Below are 16,652 nucleotides of genomic sequence, written 5' to 3' on the forward strand. Positions count from 1 at the left end.
CCTGCCTGGGATTCTCTCGCTCTAGCTTTGTCTGCCCCTCCCCCACCCCCAAATAAATAAACCAACTTAAAAAAAAAAAAGGAAACAAGGACACACAGTCTGGCCTCAAGACACCCACGTACGACGTTCCAAGCAGAGAGGCGCCCGACGGTCTCAGGCAGAACCACAAACATGCCCCCAGTGGGACCACGGCCGCACAGGGACGAACACGGACACACGTCCTCTCCGACCGGCTGGAGCCCTGCACAAAATCGGTGTGGTCTATGCTTTCCACGGGGCCTCGGTCACTGGCAGGAACTCCTACTCCACAGGTTCTGCCTGGCGACCGCCGCCTTTAGAATCTCACGGAGTCGGGGTGTGGACGTCAAGGCCCACATCGCGTGGGATTACGTCATCTCTGGGTGAAAGCATTTTACATTTTTCATGTACCGGGACTCCGGGGAGGCCATCGTCACCAGAAACATGCTCGTTTCTCAATGTCTGACACAACGAGGGCAATTTGTGGCTCTGGGTTAGGCGCCCGGGGGCGGCTCAGGCGGTTAAGCATCCGTGGGTTTGTGGGTTCGAGCCTGCGTCCGGCTCTCGTGCTGACGGCTCGGAGCCAGGAGCTGCGTTGGATTCTGTGTCTCCCTCTCTCTCGGTCCCCCCCTGCTCTCACTCTGTCTCTCAAAAATAAATAAGCATTAAAAAAAACAAAAAAATAAACGCGTGGCTCTGTCTCCCGTCTGCAAATGGGAGCAATACGAACAGCGCCCACCCGTGAGAGCCGCCTATCAGCACAGCACCGGGCACATGGGGGCTCGGGGCTGGCCCACTGCAGCGGCACCCAACGCGGAGCACACGGTGGAAGCATCACATGCCACCCGCGTCTCCCCGCCGTGCCCCAGCAGCCCCTGATTTCCCACGCCGAGCCAACGTACGCATCGCTAGACCCCGTGCCTGTCCCCACAGCGGCAAGGCCACCACCTGGCTGCCCCCGGAGGGGCCTTGGCTTGGCAGCCTCTTAACCTGAGGTCCTGTGCAGCTGGGGGCCTCCCAGGGCGGGGGGCTCACTCCCTGGCGTCCCGGCCCACAGGCTCCGCGTGGTGGCCAGAAGGTAACGGGCACACAGGACCAGCCTGGGCAAGCCCACTCCGGGTCAGGACTCGGCAGGTTGGCAAGAACCTACTGCCATCCCAGCGTGCCCTCCAAGTGTGACTGCCCTGCGTCGTGGCCGGTCCTTGCCCAAGATGCCACTGCCCTTCTCCGGCCACCTAAGCTCTGGACTCCGTTAAGAGCAAATCCTTTTTTTTTCTTTTTAATGTTTATTTAACTTTGAGAGAGAGAGTGCAAGCAGGGGAAGGGCAGAGAGAGAGAGAGAGAGAGAGTGGGGGACAGAGGATCCCAAGCAGGCTCCACACTAACAGCAGAGAGCCCGACGCGGGGCTTGAACCCAGGAATCACGAGATCGTGACCTGAGCCGAATGGGACGCTCAACCGACTGAGCCATCCAGGCGTCCCCAAGAGCAAATCTTCAGGGACGAAGCACGGCAGCGGTCCTGACCTCTGCAGACCAGAAGTCTGAATGCAGATCGTTGGGACATTCCTTCAGCACACGGCTTTTGCATCATTTTCCTCTATTTTAATAAACTGGATCATTTGAAAGCTTCATTTGTCTTCTCCAGTCATCTCTATTAGCATTTCCCCCGAGGAACATTCCTCTTCCTTTTTTTTATGGTTTTAAAAGCTTTAAGCGAGACGCTCAGCAGGAATAAGGCAGATGCCCTTAATCCTCCAGACTTACCCAAAGCACTTTACGTTAACACTCCCATACTAAGTGTTCAATGAGTACAACTGTATTCAACAGCTTCTGGCCTTCAAAAGCCACAGGACTATGCTCAAGTCTCCAATCTCCTCCGTATCCCCTTCTCTGTGCCTCAGTGTCCCTTGCACACACACACACACACACACACACACACACACACACACAGAGCACAGAGATCGTCACACAGGGCCGACACGGGCCTCTGGACACCTACACTGGGCCAGCAACAGTCACGGGCCACTTGCTTTTTACCCACTCCCTCCCCAGGCGCTGAGTTCAGGGAGGAACAGGGAACCTGACAGACTGCCCCTCCTCTGGCATTAGCTGCCCGCTTGGGACCCAGTTACACAGGCAAGGACCCCAAGTCAGCCGGGGCAGACCGGCCGGAGGCAAAGCCAGAACAGCCCTGAGGTCCTGCCTCCTCCAACCCGCCCCTCACCCTCCAAACACGGCCCCACGCCCCCTCTGTCCTGAATTAAAGACGCTGCACTCTGGCCTAGAGCAAGAAGCCTAGAGTAGGGGCACCTCTTGGCTCAACAGTCCCACACTCCCAGCACACGAGCTGAAAAGTCAAAATGCGGACACTTACAAGCAAAGGCAGCAGGACAGGAAGAGATGCCAACGTGCTCTGGGTGTGTCATGAGGGGGAAGCCGCACTCACAGATGCACGTGTCCACACATGTGCACACACGTTCACTCACATGGGCACTCATGCTTTCGTGTGCACACGCATACGAATATGCACACACGCGTGCACACATTAACTCACACGTACACCCATGCTGTCGCATGCATGCACGTATATGTGCACACATATATGCACACATGCACGCACATGTGCAGATCCCTACACACGTGCACATATGTTCACTCACATTCGCACACATGCTGTTGCGTGCACACGCATACCTATATGCACCCATGCACACACACATACATGCACGCGCGTGCAGATTCCCATACACGTGCACAGGGTCACTCACAGGCACACATGCTGTTGTGTGCACACGCATACATCTATGCACACACATGCACACCCACACATGTGCACATGAACACACATATAGACAACACATGCACACACAACTACACTTTTCACAACACCTCGTTGGGAAGCATCTCACGACACGCCCTGGGTTGAACGAAGAAAGAACAGGGATGGAAGGGGCTCCTGGGCGCCTCAGTCCGTTAAGCGTCGACTCTTGATCTCGGCTCAGGTCATGATCTCACAGTTCATGGGATCAAGCTCTGCGTTGGGCTCTGCGCAGACAGCGAGGAGCCTGCTTGGGATCCTCAGTCTCCCCCTCTGTCTGCTCCTTCCCCACTCTCCCCTCCTTCTCTCTCTCATAAATAAATAGATAAACATTTTTTAAAAAAGGCACCAGGGACAGGATGATGAGAGCCCACTCAAACTTTCAAAGGAATTGCACTCCATCATCGACATCATCCCTTCCAAAAGGATAAAGGGACTATTATCCTCAGCCAGCATTCTTCCCGGGGCGTAACTCCCAGGAGAGCACAACACGTAAGCACGGGAGGGGGCGGGGTGCACATCACCCCACGACGCGGACACTGAATTCAGCAGCAAGTTCAGCTTTACTTGGATAGACAGCTGCGTGTGACGTGCATTTCAGCGGTAGGACCAGCTGGTCCTGACTCCTGGGTGGGGAAGGCGAGAGAAAGGGGCCCAGGGTGGATTATTAACAGAACCAGGGAAAACACGTAAGCGGTGGTTTGGGACGCGAAAAGGCATTCCATTCGGGGCTTGTTGGGGGAGGCGGATGAGATAACTGCAAACTACGGGAACATGACAGACGGTTTCCAAACCAGCTGGCGGACCCACTGGGACAGGCCGTCTGGCCTCCCCGGGCGGGTGTCCTGGTCCCCTCCACGCCCCGACCGCATTGCCGAGCCCTGTGCCTTCGAGTGGCAGCTGTCGACCCAAACCTGCTCCCGGCAGCCGTGTGCTACTTGCACGGGGCCGCTGGCGAGAAGGACGTTACCGCTAGAGAAGCAAAGGTGAACGCTTCCGGAAGAGAAATGAAAGTGGGTTCCCTGGCAACACTCCACCCCGTGTGCACGTGACAGCAGTAAACACTGGGAGGAACGGAGGCCCGCATGCTGTAAGTGTCTCGGCGCTTTCTTTTTCTTTTGTCTTTTAGGTTTTTATTCAGTTAGAGATAGACAGGGAGCCAGCAGGGGAGGAGCAGAGAGAGGAGAGAGAGAATCCCAAGCAGGCTCTGCACCGTCAGTGCGGAGCCCGATGCGGGGCTAACGCTCACAGACCGTGAGATCACGACCGGAGCCGAAATCAAGAGTCAGACGCTCGACACACTGAGCCACCCAGGTGCTCCCCCACGGAGGTTTCTTTCCATTTTAAAGCAGTGGATGGGGCGCCTGGGGGGCTCGGTCGGTTAAGCATCCAACTTCGGCTCAGGTCGTGATCTCACGGTCCGTGGGTTCGAGCCCCGCGTCGGGCTCTGGGCTGACGGCTCGGAGCCTGGAGCCGGCTTCGGATTCTGGGTCTCCCTCTCTCTCTGCCCCTCCCCCGCTCATAACTCTGTCTCTCTCTGTCTCAAAAATAACTAAAAACATTAAAAACAAAATTAAATAAATAAATAAATAAAGTTTAAAAAAATAAAAAAAAAAAAAAAGAAATGGAAACATGAAGGTCTCTGAAAATGTGCTCTGGGTGTGGCCGGTGTGAGAATGATGCTGTGGCTCAAAGGCCTCAGCTAAAATCCCAGCACAGCAACGCATGCTGGGAGTTAAAACAAAACGTGTGGAGGGGACACATCTTTGTGTTTCCCGACCCAACCTCCCCCAGCTGACAGTCTCGCGGCACCAAGCGTGGGGGCCGTTCACGCCATCGGCGGCCTCCAAGCTTCCCTCTGCCGAACGTTTGCGCTGTGCTGAGCATTCTGCAATCTTACCTCCCGCGTCCCTTTCAACGACCCGGTGAGGCAACCACTATCATACCCATCCCGCGGATGAGTCAACTGAGGAAAAGAGCAAGCAAGCAATTTAACCGAATGCACACGGGGCCGTGCAGGGGTCTCGAGCCATCTTCCTGCCCGACAGCCGCTGTGGCGACCTCGCTGGCCTGCGGGGCCCATCGCGGGAAGTGTCGGCAGCGTCCACGGAAGCTGTTCTCGTGAGAAGAGAGCTGCCAACAGAGAAAGCGAACGGGGACACGTACGCTAAGCCACAGCAACGTTTTACAAGCAATCCTCTTTTAAAAACTGGAAACTTCCACGCACGCCCAACGAGTGAGCTTCAACCACTGAAGCCCTCACTTACGGACCCTTCACCCCCGGCGACCAGCTCGTGGCCAGATGTGGCAGCAGCTTCAGAGACACCAGAAACGTGCACGCCGGCCTCCTAACCCAGCGGGAGAACACAGGACAGAGCCTGGGGGCGGGGGGGAGGGGCCCGTGCCACAAAATACCCAGCACGTTTCGGGGGCAGCGCAACAGAAATCAAACAAAACTCCACTAGAGAAAGAAGACAGGACACAGTCCGTGGCCTCAGTGGCCAGGCAGCACCACGTTGGGGGCCCACGAAGAACTCTGTTCCAGCCGTTCCTAACACGACCCACGCAGACAGAGCACCTTGAGGTCGCCCGTCCCAGAACCAGCACACACGTGGCTCGGCTGCTGGGCTATGTGACACAGAAGGACACCTTCCAAGTTTGTACAAGACACGGCCACCGAGGACACAGACATGGTCACTGAGGAGAGGGCTTCCCTGGAAAGACACGCCCGGTGGTTGTGCCCGTGGACAGCTTTTCAGGACGGCGACACGCCTGACTGGGGAGTCGGTCGCTTGCGTGTGCCGTGCGTGTCCCCTTCCCCGTGTCACAGGAAGAAAGCGGAGCTCAATAAACAGCCAGGAGGACCACCCGCCCGCAGCTGCTTCACGTTTTGACCCACGCGTCTTCAGGAGAGGTCCCCCAGCAGTTAGAGGGCCCCCAGGACCGGGAAGAGCTGGCTTTCAACCCTGGTACACACCGGGACCACAGGGGCTTTGTAAACCCCATGCCCAGGCTGCACCCAAACCTGCCAAGCTCCCCGGATGATTCCTGCATAGACCAGGGAGCACCGCGGTCCGTCCCCACTCAACCTTGCTGGCCCGGTGCCTCTGAAACCCGTGTGGGCGTCAGAGTCACCTGGGAGCCTTGGGAAGAGTCCCGCGGGGCTCAGCAGGTGTGGGAAGGGCCCGGGAACCTGCACGTCCAACAAGGTCCCAGCGTGTGATGCTGCAGGCTCAGGGACAGCATGCGGACGACGGCTGCCCTGGGCGGTCCACCCACGTGGCGTCATCTGAGCGTCCCCCGAGAGGATCTGAGACTCTGATGCTCACTGACCTCCCAGCGATAACAGCGTGCCAGCTTTCCTCTGCTCCCTGCGGCTTCCGCTTCTCTGCAAGTAACCACATGCCTTCCCGGCCACTCTTCTGGAAGAAGCAATGATTTGGCTCCACAACTGTCTGAATCCCTTCGGACAAACCACTGACTCTCCCCGACACACACACATGCCTAAGAGACACGGAGAGAGAGAAAGAGGAGGAGGAAGAGGAGTGAGGGAAGACAGGTGGGGGAGGGAGGGGAGGAGGAGGCGGGGGATAGGAAGAGAGAGGAAGGAGGGGCAGGAGGGGAAGCAGCAGGAGGAGGAGGGGGAAGAGGGGGATGAGGGGAGAGAAGGTGGGGGGAAGGAGGGGAAGGGAGGAGGGGAGGAAGGGCTGGGGAGGAGGGGAAGGAGAAGGAGGAGGGGAGGAGGGGCAGGAGGGGGAGGAGAGGGAGGAGGGGAGGAAGGGGGAGGAGAGGGGGGGAAGAGAGGGTTGGGAAGACCAACGCAGGGAAAGGCCAGGCCTGCCTCACGGCCGTCTGCAGCTTGTACTAACCGGGAAGGTCCTGGGCCAAAACCAAACCCGGTCGGCAGCCCACAGCGCTCACCAGCATGATTCACATTCAGCAATTCACTCCCACATGGCCACATACTGTGGGTTTCGGGGACCGGGGGGCAGCAAGGGAGGGTACACGTAGCGGGCGCCATCACTGCTGCGCGTGTCCAAGCGCCCACACGCCCACAGACCAGACCCAGGAGCCCCCACGCACCTCACCGTGGGTGCCGTAAGGGCTGAAGTTAACCTTTAACGGATGGGACCGCGTCGCCAGGAAAGGCTGTAACACGTCCACACCCGTAACGGCATCTAAAGGAACAGTCAGCTGTGACCCACAGGGAGGGCCTGTCTCGGACACAGTTTGTGGCAATTTGGTGAAACGGACGGGACGCACCCGCAAGAACAAAGCTGGCCGAGCTGTGCCGGTGAGCCCCGGCACCCCCAGCTACGAAGGGAGGCAGCGGGGTCGGCCCGTGGAAAGGACGAAGCAGGAGCGAACATCACGGGGCGGGCTCCTACACCACCCAGAGGGTGCCAAGGCCCACAGGCTGGCCGGGGACACGTGCCACCATGCCTGGGGCCGCCCCAGCCCCCGAACGGGCCACCGCAATTTCCCGACGCCCCGGCTCGAGCTGGGAACGCCTTCGCGGCCACCCCATCTGTGGCACGGGGAACATGGAGCTCGTTCTAAGCCTTCCTGTGCAAGGGAACCGGGCACAGAAGAGAGAGGAGGCCAGGGAGCGACTGGAGAGACCCGAGGGCCTGCGGGACTGACCGGGGTGGCGTGGCAGGACGCGTAAGCAGGTGTTTCCACAGGAATCACCTACCCATGCTACGCGCTCGTGCAGGCCCACGGGGGCTGCCACACTCGGAGCCCGCTCCTGCCTCCTGGCGTCGGGCTGGGTGTCCGTGCAAGTGTGCCCGGCCCCCGGGGCCGCGCGGGTGGCCGCGTCGGGAAGACACGGGACACGGCAGGGGACGCCCTGCAGCCACGTGCCTCTAACACTGGGATAAACTGGACCCGAAACAGGCCATAAACACGGGGCGCCTCCAGGCTCTCCCCACGGAAGCCCGGCGGCTCAGGAATACAGGCTGCCGCGTGCTTCCCACGGACGGCGGGGACCGCAGTGTCTGCACTCACAGTCCCGGCGTAGGAGGTGACAGAGGGCACAGCAGGGCGGAGGGTGTCCAAGAAGCCTGGGTACTGAGGCTGGCCTTGGTGATGACCTCAGCACAGGGGGCCCTGTGGGGCTGTGTTCCAGCTGCGCTGGGGCTGGGCCGAGCCACCTACGTCCACGGGGGCCTACACGCTTTGCGCGGGGAGGAGGGCAGCCCCCCACCTCGGCCGGAGCCCCCTCCAGGGTGCCGGTGACGGCGGCGACAGAAGACGATGCCAGAGGGGCTCCCTGTCCTGCTTTCTCAGGTTGGCATATCTGTTATGGGCTGAATGAATCGTGGCCCCCACGACCCGTGAGTTGGAGTCCTAACCCCAGCACCTCAGAATGGCGCTGTATTTGGGGGTGGAGCACGGACAGAGGTGATGAAAATACTATGAGGTCACTAGGGTGGGTCCTAAGCCCATAGGGTTGGTGCCCTCGGAAGAAGGGGAGACGCCTCCAGGACCGGGAGACAGTAAGTACCTGTTGCTAAGCCACCCGGGCTGTCGTGCTTTATCACTGCGGCCCCAGCAGACGGACACAGCACCTTCCAGAACGAGCAGCTGCTGGGTGCTAACAGGCTGGAGGCGAGGACAGAAGGCCACTGCAGTGGCCTGGAAGTGCTCGACACCTGCCCGGGAGCCGAGAGCGGGCTGGCGGTCTCCTGCCTCGGCGGCCCCGGCCCCGGGCTGTTGTTTCTGTTCCCGTTTATAATCCGCTCTTGGTCATGACTGCGGATATAAAGAGGGCACTTCAAGTAGAGGAAGAAAGCCAACGGGGTCCTTATCCCCAGCATCAGAGCTGGGCCTCCACACACCTGCTGGAAGGGGTGTGGCCACCTGCGTAGACACAGTGCCCTCGCCACCCCCCCACAGGGGAGGAGAACTCACAGAAACCTCCAAGGACAGGCTCCAAACAGTCACATGAGACCCCACCTGCAGTGACAGGAGCCCGTGTTCCGTTCACTCAGCCGATCCCACGTGCCTGCACCACCTAGGTCCTCGGGCACCACCGTGGCCCCACGAGCCCCTGGCCTCCTGCAGCTCACACCTGCCACCAAGAAGCCACAATCGTGTCACTGAAGATGGCCGGCCTTCTGCGGGGATGGGCAGGGCTGAGAGGAAGAACCTGAGGTTGGGTGGGGCCCAGGAGACGCCCGCGGGGACCCCAGGAGCAGCGAGACGACGGGGGGGGGGGGGGGGGCGGGGGGGGAGCCAGGGAGGTGAGGTGCTGGTGGGCTGCAAGCGTGGATGGGCAGGAGGCCAGCGGGGTGGCTGCGACCCGCCCAGATGGGGCAGAAGTCCGCAAGAAAGGCGGTAGGTGGCGGGGGTTCTGGGTGAAGCCAGCCCCCAGCAGCCATGCACACCACAGCTATCTTTTAAAAAGTCAACAAGCAATAGCCTTTGGGCCAGTCTGCAGTCTGCGAAGAAGCAGAACCAAGAGCCCCAACTCTCCAATGCCACGGCCATCGGCTCCTTCTTGAGACGAGGGTGGGAGCCAGTCAGTGAACTGCGAGGCCCCACTGGGTAGTAAATTTCTGAGGTCCAGTTAGAACCCTTACATATCCTCGAAAGGAGCAATTAATAGAGGAAATCCACAATCTTTAGTGACAGCGGCATCGAAACTATTCGCGCAGCGGAACGTGAATCACAAAGCGGATTTCCAAACAGGACCCGCATGTTCGGTTCTCGCCAGCCTGGGGGACTCCAAAAGTGTGGCCCTCGGGAAGCAAACGGCAGAGCATGAACAGGTCTCCCCCAGGCGGACGCCTCGGGCCCCCTTTCAAACGGAGCTGGATTCCAGCACTCGGAAACGTGAGCCCATCACACCTCGGGGTCAAGAGGAGAAACGAAAAAGTACAGCATGCCCAGATGACTTGTTTTTCCGGAACCGTGTTCGTGGAGACGGTAAGATGATACACAAAGACGCGTGGAAAAACACGCAGGAAAGAGCCGTCGCAATCCAGCGATCAGCTGGAATGTGTCTCTGCCTCGCTTAGGTCAAGCCAGGCACACGCGTGCGGCCTGAAACCCTTCTCATGGCTTCTCTCTTATGAGGATTTAGATTGTTTTTTCTTCATGTAAATATCACAGGCTCGTAAAGTAAATGAACTGATACTATCGTAAATGTGCGATAATGCATTTCTGTGATCCGATTAAAATAACCCCAAGAAACCCACATAAAATGAATTCCCATGATAATATAGACACCCTAAGACACAGAGAGCCGAAGATATCTTTAGAACCGCTCCCTCTGCGCACCTCGCTTTGCCTCGTCTCTGGGGCACATCTTCATTCCAGGTAACCTGGGGAGCATCCTTCCATCCTTTTCTCCAAAAGAAATGCTCCTGGGTGTGGGTGGGGCCCACGTGAGGCCTCCCTGAGGGAGGGGTTATATTAACCACTCCTTTGTATTTTCTGCAGTTCTGGTGTTTTGACATTCAGGGCCTTTTGGACCCTGAAGACACCGGCCCCCACCCGTGGGGCTAGCCAAAATGCAAACCAACCAAACTCTCAGACCATCACCCCCCTGCCCTCATCACCCCCAGGGCCAACCCCCACGCCCCAACCTGCTTGGCCTGCTCACGCTGTCTCACCCATTTCTTCCTGTGGAAACTACAGTCGAGGCTCCTGGCCCAGACTCCCCTGTGCCTCCGGGCTGACCCCCGAGCTTCCCCGCGCGGCCCTGAGTGCATCCCGGGATCCGTGAGGATAAAGCTTCTCTCTTCAGAAAAGTCGTTTTCCATGTCTGCTGTGTATCACGCCTGATTAAAGCAAATCCCAGGCACATCTGGGAACGGAGCCTTGCTGTCGGGGGGATGCCCATGCACACTTCCAGCACCTGCCTGCCTCTCACTCGGGGCTCTGTTGAGGCCCGCCCTGCTGTTCAGTTCACCTGCGTCTGCCTTTGCGCTCAAACACACACAATCCCTCCTTCAGCTCCTGTGGGTGCGTGTGTGTGTGCACGCACGCGTGTAACCCATAGTTCTCGTCTCCTGGAAGGGGAGATGCGGTAGAACGTAAGTAGATTTAGCAAACAGCTAGTCAAGATGACTGATCCATGCACTTTCCCAAGTAGGTAAGCTTGTCTTTTTAATTTTTTTAATGTTTATTTATTTATTTTGAGAGCACGAGCAGGAGGGGGGCCGAGAGAGAGGGAGACGCAGAATCCGAAGCGGGCTCCAGGCTCCGAGCTGTCAGCACAGAGCCCGTCGCGGGGCCCGAACTCACGCGAGATCACGCGAGATCATGACCCGAGCCGAAGTCGGTCGCCCAACCGACTGAGCCACCCAGGCGCTCCCCCCTAAGTAGGTAATCTTAAAACAAATATGGCCTCAAACCTCCAGGCTAGGCTGAGCATTTGGGGAGGAGGGGGCATCAGGGAAGCCTCAGAAGCCGCCCCTGAGTTGCAGTGACTGAAAGTCGACGCAAGGGTGACCTCCAAACACGGGGCGGGATCAGCACGTCCAGGGGTCAGGCACCCCCAGGTGTGTGGCCGCCTGACACCCGGGGACCCTCTCCAACAGGCCTTGGGTGGGAAGCAGGGATGCTGGAAACCCGCCGTCGCTGGGAAGAAACCCCAGTGATCCCTCCCACCCGGGCGGCTCTCTGCCTCTCCCGTTTCTCCTCATAAAGAAAACTACTTAATTTTATGGGACGTCCTGTAGTTCCCACCTTGGCCAAGAAATAGAGAGGGAGCCTCCGCTCTGTCCTCCCACAAGAGAGGCCCCGCCCTCCGTGCCCCAGCGGTGGAGCTTGAGGCCGGGGACTTGGAGGCGACACTGCGGTTCCTCACGTGTCCTTCTGTCCACTTAGCGTCCGAGTCACCTCAATCACAAGTCTTTGTGGCTTGTCTCTCGTTCTGTTTCAGTACCGGGAAAAGAGCCGCTACAGGTGACAGCAGGCCCCGGTGCAGAGTGCACGGTCAGCCCGCCCAAGCCAGCCTCGTTAACACCAGCCACCTATGCGGGGTCGACTTTTGCCAAAGACATTTTTTTTTTCTTTCTGGCAGGTGCTGCCTGCCCCCTCGTGATTAATTCCCCGCGAAGGAAACAGAACGGCGTTGGCCTCCTGGCACGATGACAAAACACACATAAGCGAAAAGGTGGGCTTTCTCCGGCTTACATCACTCACACCCCTCCGTCTCCGTGGCGTACAAATTACAGCTGTGGAAGTTTTCACATAATCTAAACTTTCACTCGGCAGACCTCTTACTTGTCGAAATGTATTTATACTCTCGGTAATGGAGGGGCTCATTATTTACACCGGTTGTTTAAACAGTAACCAGATTGTTTGGGGCTGGCGCGTCTGGGTCGGGGCGGGTCTGCCGTCTGTGGGCCGCACGCTTACAGGAGCCAAATAAGCGGGCAGCGGGGAGATTATGACGTGAGAAGAGACCGTTGTGGGTTGTAAACAGGGGTACATTGTAGGGCCTGCTTTCTGGATCCTCGGTGAAACACACGGCGAGAAGCATTCCACCACAGAAGCCCCACCGGTCCCTGTCCCAGAGCCCAGCGCAGCCTTCTAGAAGATTCTGTCGTGCCCCGCCCCCTGGGCTGCCCTGGGCCACTCAGGAGGAAATCGGGGCCCACTCTAGAAAGTGCCCTGAAGAGGCCTTTCCGACTCTCCCTTCACGGATGCCCCATCGGAATCACGAAGCCCATGCAAGAGAAGAGAAGGCCTTCGGACGCTGGAAATGAGCAAACTCCACGGGGAAAACGTAAAGAGGGCAGAACAAGAGAGCTGGGGACCCGCTGGGCACCACGGGCACTCGTGATGACCCTGAATACTGCTGCATTTCCTCTCTACGAGGAGAAACCGCGACATAATTCTGCCAAGAAAGGAGGAAAAAGCCCAAGCAAAATTAAGTCTGGCATATTCCTATCCTCCATTTCTGAGGGGTCAGCGGCCCAGAGAGCCGAAAACCATGCCCAAGGCATGCACGCCTATTTCCGGCCTTTAGCACAGCCCTGTGCACGTTCTGGTGAGGACAGGGGACACTCAGGGCTGCGGGTAAGACCTCTCTGGGACGGGGGCAGAACATCACAGCAGGTGGGTGCCCCAGGGCCGTGGCATGACGGGCACCCTAGATCCTGGTCACTGGCTGGGTCCTCGCTCAGCGACTGCAGGGTTGCCACCAACCCGTGACTTCCGAATACAAGACAAAAATACAACGTCACCATAAGCAATACTGTGAAAGCAGACCGGCGGCTCGGGACTGCACTTTGGACCACGCTAGAAACAGTAACAATAATTGGGGCGCCTGGGGGACTCAGTCGGCTAAGAGTCCGACCCTTGATTTCGGCTCAGGTCCTGACCTCACGGTTCATGAGTTGGAGCCCCGCGTCGGGCTCTGCACTGAGCGTGCGGAGTCCGCTTGGGATTCTCTCTCTCCCTCTCTCTGCCCCGCCCGTGCTTGTTGTCTCTGTCTCTCTCTCTCTCTCTCTCTCTCTCTCTCAAAGAAATAAACTTAAAAAGAAAGTTAACTTCTGTTCCCTGAGGTTTAGGAACTCCGCTCGTGCTCCATTCTCTGCAAGAGTAAAGTGACGGGGTTCCTTCCTGCCTCTCAAGGGTCTGGATGATGGAGGGACAACCACAGCCTCCCAGGAAGAGGAGACGGGGTCTGTACGGATCAATACCGTGAAACGGGAACATAGGCTTCGTGATTTAGAAAGCAAAACAAAGAACACGGAGTTCAAACCCACTAGCTGCACTCCCCGGGCGCTCTATCCCCCCCCTCAGCACAACGGGCCGACACAACCCGTGACAAGCCCGGGGCAAGGGTGGGAAATGAACCATTCCTGAGAAGTGCCTGGTCAAGGCACTTTGCCGTCCAGCAAGGTTTGCCCTCACGATCCACTCAAAATCCAGGGTCCAGAACACGGTAGCACTTCTACGTCAGGGTCCGTGAAGGCAAGCAATTTAATCCTCCTACTGAATTGTGAAGGTATGTGTGGGTTTAGGAGAAAGTTCACCGTTACACAGATTATGTGTCAAGAAGGAAATCCAATCACGTCAACCACCCTTTCCCATAATAAATGATACGCATTACATTTTCTAAACGACCTATGGCTTCCAACGGGCCATATTACAGATTCATGGCGTATATAAAATGATTTTTCTCTGACGAGCCGGTATGAGCGAGCACTCTAGCTCCCTCTCAGGAGCGAAGAAACCACCAGCGTTCTCAGTCATAATAAAAGTTATCACGTGGCTTGAAAAATAAACCTTAAGGCAATTAGAATACACGGGTCAGAAAAGGTGCTTAAAAGAGAACATTCACAATTTTGCAGGTAAAAAGACTGAGGCATTAAATCAAGCTCCCCTTACATTTGACAGGCTCCTGAGAATTACAGGATTTTCACTAATCCTCGAATAAACAGTGTAAATACTGTTCTTAGCTCAGAAGTTGCTGGCTGGCCGTCGAGGGGGTATTCTTGATGGAAACTGTGACAGCACCTTCACTGTCAGCCTTCCAGAAACTGATGGTCTTCCTGTAAATTCCTTACCAACCAAAACTATTCGAAGGGATGCCAAAGGAATCAAAAGGGACCGCTTCGCCATGCCAGGTAGCTCTGGGGGACCTTTGTAATCGATGAGGAGGAAAGCACGAAATCCCTAAGCAACACCCAGAGGGCTGGAAGGTGCCTGTGCTTCAAACACCCAACAATAAAAACAATGCAAAAGCAACAATCACCCAGGGCGAGGGGCAGGGGTGGCGGGGCGGGAGGGGGTGGGGGCGCGCTGCCCTTGAATCTGCTTTCCAGAGCTGGTTCTCTGAGTATGCTCACGGTCACGGGCAACTGATAACGGACAGCCCTGTAGAACTCCCAGAGCCCACGGCTTCCTCCTCTCAGAAAACCCTTCTCAATCAATGGTAAACAGCCCCGTCTTTGGTCCAGGTGTTCAAGGCAAACACCACCCGCCGTCTTGCTTCCGGCAGCCAGTGGGTCAGGAGTCAGTTCTACCCCAGGGCAGGTCCCGAAGCAAGTTTCTTTTCCCAGCCTCCCCTGCCCCAACCCAAAGACCAGCCTCCGCCATATTTGTTCTGGTGCCACAATGCGGCCTTCACTCGGGCTCTCCACCTCCACATTCGCCCATCATAATCCACATGCTTGCATCCCCCCCCCCCACATCCCCTCACACTGCTGGCTGCATTGCCGCCACCTCTATCCCCAATCCCTTCGTTTACCCTTTAGCTGGTTACTGTCTCCCCCCTTTTCCAGAACTGGTGGGCTCTTCGTATTTCAAAGGAAATTATATGATAATCCACAGAGGCTTTAAACATGAGATAACAAATCAAGGGCGCAGGCCAGAAGGGGAAGACCTTCATTTACCGCGCATTGCTGGTTTTGAGCCCAACTTCAAAAAGAAAGGACACTTACAAACGCGACTTGTGAAAGACTCATAACCAGTCGCTGGCAAGTTGTGTTATTTTAAGTCGACATTATCTCAACTCGCCCAAAACTGTGACAAAGTGTAGTTTAACGGACCACCCCCGCTTCGACGACTTTCGGCAACACGTTCTGGAAGCTCGGTGCTGGGGAGGCCCCTGGCTTCGGTCGCGGCCAACATCACATCTGGGGTAGAGCCTGGGGGGAAGGGAGGTTTGCACCCAGCTGTGGGACAGACCTGGGTGGGTGCGTCCCCCCCCATCTCCCCAAGGTCATTCCTGCTTCCAACTGGTGGGAGGCTTTCCACGGCGTCCAGGGATCCCGGTGGCCGCCCAGACCCACAGGACCACGGCTGCCCTGAGGGCCAACCGATGGATCACATGGTCACGGTCAATGAGCGAGGCCACGTCAGGAGCTTATAACTGGGGCCTCAGGGTGCATATGCATCTGAGAAGAGAACGTCTACCACCAGGAGCCAGAGAAGGGGGTCTGTGTCCGGAAGGCTGTCACCTCGTCTTCCCACATCTGGCAGGCCCCAAGAAGGGGCCTCCCTTGGTGCCCACTGGTCCGGGTGATGACGCCCAGGAACACAGCACCACGATCCCCCTGCAGCCGGGCAGTCCTGCGCCCATCTCGCCAAGCCGAGGCCCCATCTGGTAACCATGGGAACGGAAGAAGTCAAAGCTGGGCTCAACCACCATGATGCAGATTTACTTAGGGAGTAAAAGCAGAAAGAAACCACAAGGCCGGGGGGTTGTTAACGGGAGAGGGGAGAAGGCGGGAGGAGGGCGCGGAGGAGGGGCCGGCCAGGCCTCTCGGTGTCTCCCGCGTTTGTTTATGGCTGTTCCAGACGATCTGAAAATTATCAGGTGGGGGAGAGGGAGCCTCGGTGCGCTGGTCCACGGTGCAATTTATGAAGCATTTCCTCTTCTCCGGGGCCAGAGATGGGGTCCCGTGAGCCTTTGCTTTTCTGAGTTCCATGTTTGTTTTTGTAGTTTCTGCCAAACTAAATCAATCCAGCTTGTGGCAACCTTTAAAGAGTCGTGACTCGCTCCAACAGTCTCCAAGTTTGACTTCCTTCCAGGAACGTCGACCAACATTTGTACAGGCTTCACATGCCTGGTGATCAAACCCTCTAATTACTCAAATCTGTGTCACATAACTGTACATTAGTGACTTCTGAGATGACAGATTTCCACTCTTTGATGTGCACAGCTGAGCATCTTTCATTCAAGCCGGCAGAGACACTCAAGCTTTCCCAACAGCACCCGCCAGGCGGCCGCTGGTGCCTCTTGTAACACGTGTAACGGGAACAGAAGGCCACACGTCCCCGACAGCCCTCCGCCTCCACCCCATCATGGCCCCTACCCCCCCCACCTGGCCATGTCAACCCTCC

General features: G+C 57.3%; 1 protein-coding gene across 4 annotated transcripts in view; it reads right to left on the reverse strand.

Annotated features, from left to right (window-relative positions):
• Positions 1-16,652, reverse strand: part of ROR2 (ROR family WNT receptor 2) — a 195,767-nt gene that overhangs the window by 69,820 nt on the left and 109,295 nt on the right. The gene's annotated exons all lie outside the window — the stretch shown is intronic.

The sequence above is a fragment of the Puma concolor genome, chromosome D4, assembly GCF_028749965.1.
Source record: "Puma concolor isolate L17-30 chromosome D4, mPumCon1.1.hap2, whole genome shotgun sequence".
Lineage (NCBI taxonomy): Eukaryota > Metazoa > Chordata > Mammalia > Carnivora > Felidae > Puma > Puma concolor.